The sequence below is a fragment of the Vombatus ursinus genome, unplaced genomic scaffold (genome assembly GCF_900497805.2).
Source record: "Vombatus ursinus unplaced genomic scaffold, bare-nosed wombat genome assembly UNPS02014773.1, whole genome shotgun sequence".
NCBI lineage: Eukaryota > Metazoa > Chordata > Mammalia > Diprotodontia > Vombatidae > Vombatus > Vombatus ursinus.
The window spans coordinates 2,893,219-2,900,552 of NW_020954551.1; the positions used below are offsets into that span (position 1 = coordinate 2,893,219).

General features: G+C 41.0%; 1 pseudogene; it reads left to right on the forward strand.

The window, feature by feature from the left end:
• Positions 1-1,489: 1,489 nt before the first annotated feature.
• On the forward strand, positions 1,490-1,789 carry LOC114044562 (annotated as a pseudogene).
• The last annotated feature ends 5,545 nt before the right edge of the window (positions 1,790-7,334 follow it).

A 7,334-nucleotide genomic window follows, 5' to 3' on the forward strand; every position in this document is an offset into this window, starting at 1 on the left:
CAGGTAAGAGAACCAAGTTTAAGGAACACAAAATAAACAATCCTTTTGGCTGGAACATATAGTTCATGATGGGAAATGAAATGAAGTAAATCTGGAAAGGTCGGTTGGAGCCAGATTGTGGAGCACCTTGGATGTCAGCTTAAGCAGTCTGTATTTTATCCTCCAGGCAATGGGGAGCCCCTGAAGGTTTTTGAGGAGGAGAGTGGCATGGTCTGACTTGTACCCTATGAAGATTTCTTTGACAACTGCATGAGAGATAGGTCAGAGAGGGCTAGAATCAGTTAGATGATTATGGTATTTCAGGTGAAAGGTGATGAAGATTGGATGGTGGATTTTCTAGTAGAGTGAAGAATAATAATGCAAGAGATGTGGTGAAGGTCAAATTGGCAAGAATTGGAAATAGATTGTGTAATAGGAATCAAGGAAGACGCCAAGGTTAGGAACATGGGCAATTAGAAAAGTCATGTTGCCTTCAGGAGAAATAGGGCAATTTAGGGAGACCTAGGATTGGGGTTCAGGCGTGTTGAGTTTGAGATACCTACAGGCCATCAGAAGATGATACCTAGTGGAATGTGTTGCTCAGAGAAAGATGAAAACTGGATACTTAGATGTGGGAGTCATCTGCAAGGAGATGAGACTTGGACCCAGGGCAGCTGATAAAGTCTCCAAGGGAAAGTATTAAGAGAACAGGGAAGAGGGAACAGGACAAGGCCCTAGTAGAGATTACACATTGTATTTTCAACATTTGTTGATTTGACTTGACATGGGAAATGGATCTACAAAAGGGGACAGAGACAAAATGGTCAGACACTCAAGTGGTCAACAATGGAAAGCAGTGTCACAGAAGACGGAAGAGGACTATGGGATAGACAGGGTCAACAATTGCAATGAGGCCAAGCACAGTGAGGGCCAGTAGGCTAGAGAGGGTATCACTTCTTAGGAATGGAACGACCCTGGCCTTCCTGAAGGTCCTGTAGGTATTTCCCTTCTCCCATAGGTGAGTTCCTCCCATGACCTCCATTTTGTGGAAGGGCTCAGACCATCCAAGCTTCACTCTTTAACCTTTGCCACTATGCCTAACCACAGGTCCCTTCTCCACCCTTTTTCAGTTCCCTTTTATGTATTGTCTTACCCTATTTGAATAGAAGCTCATTGAGGGCTCATCTTTTGGCTTGTATTTGTAGCCCTATCACTTTGCACAGTGCCTGACTTGTATTGTTGTTCAGTCATTTAGTCATGTCTGACTCTTCATGACCTCGTAGACCACATCACACCAATACTGTCCACGGGTCTTCTTGGCAGACATCCTGGAGTGGCATGCCATTTTCTTCTCCAGTGGATTAAGGCAAACAGAAGTAAAGTGACTAGAGGAAGCGCAAGTCAGACGGATGATGGAGAGAGAATGAGAGAGAGAGAAAGAGAGAAAGAGAGAGAGAGAGACAGAGAGAGAGCGGGTGAGCACAAGGCTTCGGGCCCAGCCAAATTCACAATGGGTGACGAGGAGAAGGTCAAGACTATCTTTGTTCAGAAGTGTACTCAGTGCCACACCACTGAGAAGGGGGCCTAATCTGAACGGACTCCTTGGCTGAAAGACCAGCCAGTATCCAGCTTTTCTTGCACAGATGCCAACGAGAACAAAAGTATCACCCGGGGAGAGGATACACTGATGGAATACTTGGAAAACCCCAAAAAGTATATCCCTGGAACAAAAATGATCTTTGAAGGCATTAAGAAGAAGGGAGAAAGGGCAGACTTGATAGCATACCTTGAAAAGGCCACCAATGAGTAATAGCTGTCTGCTGCATATTTATTATATAAAGGTGATGTCTCTCAAGATGAGATTTCTTTTCTTTTTTTATTTTAATCAAAGGTAATGTATTCCACCTCTATCTTGGAAAGTTTCGATTGAATCTGGCTTCTTTTTTTTTTTTAGGCAGTTGGGGTTAAGCGACTTGCCCAGGGTCACACAGCTAGTAAGTGTCAAGTGTTTAGTCTAGGGCTGTATTTGAACTCAGGTCCTCCTGACTCCAGGGCTGGTGCTCTATGCACTGCACCACCTACCTGCCCTGAATCTGGTTTCTTTTGCTGAACAATAGGGAAAACTTACTTGATGGTTTCGTGTGACTTTTACCTGTAGTATGTTGGGGGGAGGGGAATTATCTTTTGGAAAAAGTTGTGCCCCTGGTCTGTCCAAAGGCAAGGTCAACTGAATCAAAACGAGCCCACTAATTTCCAACTTAAATTCCCTAACTTTTCATGCATAAACAGCTTAATTACAATGATTTGATTAAATACTGCCTTTAAATGGTTGACAGGCATGTCAGTGTACTTTATTACCTAACAATCCTGAGTAAAGAACACCCCATCACACTGGGTGAGTGATCTTTGAATTGAAACTGTGAAAAGCCAGAGGAGTTCAGCTAGAGATAGGACCTTCTGCTGAGTTAAGTACCTGTTTTAAGCTCAATTGTACCTTAGGATTTTAAGACCTGTTGAATTTAAAGTTTGCAGACATGTTCTATAGTATGCGAATAGTAGTGTTACGAGTGGAGGGTTCAGCTGTAAATGATGTAATCATAAGAATTCAGCAATTAAACACTTGTGAATATATACTTTTCCTGAAGAAAAAAAAAAAGGTAAGTGACTTGCCCTGGTTCACACAGCTCATAAATGTCTGAGGCTGCATTTGAACTCAGGTCTTCCTAACTCCAGACCTGGCACTCTGTCCACTGAGCCACATAGCTGCTTCCTGCCTGACATATAGTAAACTCTTAATAAATTCTTTCTGACTTGACTTGTATTTAATTAGCTGTCCTGGGAGGTTTCTTTAAACTCTGCTATTCTGTGATTCCTCCACTACATTCATGTACAGAAACAGTCAAGCCAAAATTAGAAAGGAAAAGAAATTTCTGTTGCTCCCTGGATTCAGTCTTCATAGATTTCACATCTCTTGTTCACTTACGTGAATACAAGAAAGTCAAAAATAAAATGTCTCTTGAATGTAGTTCAAAGTCAAGTTATGTATAAGTGCAATTATACATCACATATCCAGGGACTTTGAACTCTATGGAATACAGCCAAAAACTGATCAGGGTCATCACTCAGGGCCTATTGACTCTTACTTTACCAACAACTCTAACAAGATTAATTTTCTGGGTTCTCATCCCATTGTAAATTACAGGTAGCAAAAAATGGTGGGTAGGAGAAGAAAAGTCAGGATTCCTAACAGTAGGCACATTGATGGCAGCAAAGTGTGGGAGGTAACAGTCTTCTGAAGGAAGGAGACCTAAAACTATGAAAGGCATTGCCTATTTTAAAAAGCACCATCATCATCTCATAGCTCAATTTATGTAGGATTTCAGGGTTCACAAAACATTTTACGTGTATGATCTCATCTGATACAGCAGCATGATAATGGAAAGCCATTTAGCACAGCAGCCTCAGAGGCCTCATTAGCCCTTTACCACAATAATCTGGGGCTCTCAGGGTGCCTGCTTTTAGAAGACCTGTCTTTCCCCTTCTCCTTATGATTTCTATTTGTAATCTCAGCCAAATAATTGATGAGGCAGACAGCAGTGAGTTACCTGACAGGCTTGTGGTAGGAAGCTAATGAGATCATATCCACGTAGCACCATAAAAATGTAGGCTATTATTATTATTATTGCTAATAATGATTATTATTATTATTATTAAAGATGACTGAGTGCATTGGTATATTAAATCACAAGTCTATAATTAAGGTTATAATTCACTAACTGTGGGACTTTCAGCAAGTCATTTCACTTTGGCCTCAGTTTCCTCAAAGGTCCCTTCTAGCTCTAAAATGTCTTCTTTGTTGTATGCCATTTAACCTCTCTGAGCCTCAGTTTCCTCCTCTGTAAAATAAGGAATTGGAGCAAATGACCTCAGAGGTCCCTTCCATCACTAACTCTACGATCCCATCTGTGGTCCTGTTGTAAATAGGTGTGAGCAAGGTATGTGGACTAAAGGGGAAGGGCCAATGAGAAATCCCACCTCCACCCAGCCCCTCAACGCATGCCCACACCCATACCCACACACCAGGATGCTGCCCCATTAGGTCCACCCTCTCTGACTGCCAGTAATGCATATATGTAAATGTCTATGTATGTGTGTCTTAAATCAAAGCTCAAGACTTAACCAGATTAGAACCAGAAAGCAAACTAGATCTTTGTTTGTTCAAGAACAAGGGTCAGGCCAAAAAAGGGAAAATAATAGAGGTCAGAATGCCTAGTGAGGACAACCTAGAAAAGTGAGAATCTAGCCAGCCAAGAAGCTGTTTTCTTACCCCCTTACTGATCTCCAGCTGTGTGGGTGAGCCCACCTGGGAAACAGGTGTGGGCCTTTTATTGAAAGTTCAAAGCTGAAAGGCAGCCCAGCCCCTATCAGCCAGAACTTGACATTTTCAAAATATTCAGAAAACGTTGCTTTGTCCTCAAGAAACTTACATTCCTTTCTTGTGACCAACAAATTTTCCCCTCCACTGGCTGGAATATTTCCATCCCTGGATCCTTGTAACTCAGGCAGATTGTTAACACTGAGTTTTAGCACAACAGAAATAAAACAAGATATTGGGGGCTGGCGGGAGAATGTCCAAGTTTTATTTATATGTACACATATAAACACATATTAATGGCAGGTTAATTCAGTTTTACTACCGATGTCTTGGAGCTTATTTCATAGGAATAAAATTTTATGAAGATTCCACTTTTGTAAATCAGACGAGGAAAAAGCTGAATATGTGAGACAGTTTTTCTCTGTGTGGTAGAGATAGCTTTCGGCTCAAATCAGCTCCTCTTAAAGCAACTATTCCATTCACTCATTTCAATAGTATTTCCTCAGGGTTTTCTTGAAGCAGAAGTTAAGTGGTGTTCTTTCTTGAAAGCCACAGTTATTTCTACAAATACAATGATGGTGGTCACACACTCATTTCCGATGAAAGTATAAAAATCAATTCTGAACGACAATAGCAAATGAAATGCCTTGGAGATGTTTATTGCCTTTATTTTTCTTGGCAATTTTATTTTAGGAAGCTTTGCTCTAAGAACAGCTCTTACTCTACTATTTCAATCTTGGCTAGGGAGCAGCTCAACGAACTGTGACATATGAATGTAATGGAATATCTTGAGGTAGTAAGGAATGACACGGCAGGTGGCAGGTCCTGTAGTGCATAAAGCTCTGCGCCTGGAGTCAGGAGAGCCCAAGTTCAAATCTGGGCTCAGACACTTACTAGCTGTGTGACCCTTGGGAAGTCACTTAACCCTGTTTGCCTCAGTTTCCTCATCTGCAAAATGAGCTGGAGAAGGAAATGGTGAACCACTCTGGTATCGTTGCCAAGAAAACCCCAAATGGGATCGAAAACAGTTGGACGCAACTGAAACGACTGAACAACGACAATGAGTAACAAATAGGAGGAATTCAGAGAAGCTCAGGAAGGTTTGCATGAACTGATACAGAATGAAATAAACCAAACCTGAAATGACAGCTAAAAGGAAGCCAAGTCACAGGGCCCCTGGCAAATACAAAGGTTTCCAGAGAGTAGATAATGCCACGCTTCTCTCCTGCAAGCACGTTTCACTGCAAGGATAGAGCTTCACATAGAGTGTTAGACAACGGTCACCAGCAGTTACCATCTTGGTTGTTTTTGCTCAATTTTTTTCTTTTTACCAGGAAGGATTCGATTAGCATCAGGAGTAAGGTAGGTTGTCAGAGGGACAGGGGAGTGCATACAAAAATAGCAGTCAATTAAAAACAATGAGAAATGTGTAATCAATAAGCATTTATGAAGCACCTAGTATATACCAGGCACTGTGCTAAGTCAGTGTTAAAAATACAAAAACAAAATTTAAACAGACTTTACCCTCAAAGATTTTACATTCCATTAATAAAACTTACATGGAAAAAAAATCAAGAACAGCAATAATATATACACACATATATGTGTATTTTATATAGGAATATATATATATATGCTTATAAAGGTATGTGTATATATATACATACATACATGTGTATTTCATTGTTTTGTGTGTATGTGTGTATGCATGTGTTTCATAGCTACCTGAGATGTCCTTTGGGACAGTGCTCTTAGAAAGGTGGGAAAAGACTTAAGAAGGTGAGAAGGAGTCCCTCAGCAGGACTGTTTTTGTGTTGGAGCTAGCCCAGGGAGTCTGACTATAAGAGAATAAAGACGCCAATCAGCCAAAGCAGGAAGGAACAGCACGAAGAAGCCAGGCAAGTGAGGCTTAAGCAACATGTGTCTGTCTGTCAAAGATATATAGATACAGATATATGGTTATATGTGTGTGTGTATACAGATATATGGTTATATGTGTGTGTGTATACACATATATATACACAGACACATACACAACACGTATATACACACACACACAGATGGGCAAGCTAGATATAGTCCGAGTAATAGACATTCTTCATCCACTTGGTTTTTCCCAGCTGATAGTTAAGCTAAACTCTTGAGTGGTTATAAATCCCATTTAGCTCTCTGCAGCGTTCTGATAATTGATGCAGTTTGCACAATGTCAGCTGCCTCACCCAGGACCACAGGGAGAATTTGCTCCCTTCCTGCAAGAGTTCATCAGCCTTGGAAGTCCACCTCATCACTACCCTCTGATTGGAGGGTGGGGTCATGAGCTCCAAACCTGCATTTAAGGAGGGAGCTCAGCTGAGACCCTTCCTCATCTCTCACCTGACTATACCACTTTGGGACTTCTCTCACTGACTTCTTCACCAAGCCCACATCACGAACTTTCTCCCCCTTAATCAATTAGTTGTAAGCTCCTTGAGAGCAGGGGCTGTCTCTATTTTTTCATATTTCCTCCCTAGCACTTAGTACAGTGCCTGGCACTTAACAAATGTTTGTTGACTATTCCCTACTGGTTCACTGAGTCTGTGGGAGATTGTTCTCGATTGTTTGCAGTGTTAAAAACAATCATACTGTATGGCATATCTCTGTTATTTTCAACTTGGCCAGTCTTGATTAAACGCTTTAGGCATTTGATTTTTGTTTTCTACCTGGTCTGTGAGTAGCGTAGCGCAATTGACTTGGATTGAGCTTCCAGTTCACTAATATTAAAAGTTCTTCTTCAGACAAACTGCTATCTAGCCATGCCTCCCCACTTCATCAAGTTCTTCTGAGATGGAATTTTTTCAGTCTAAGAGTAAGACAAAACTGATTCAAATTGGTAAACATGGAGAGATAAAGGATCCTATGGATTAGAAATGCAAACTCTGAAACAACCATAGGAAAGAATGCTTCAAATCACTAATAACAAGAAAAATGCAAATCAAAATAG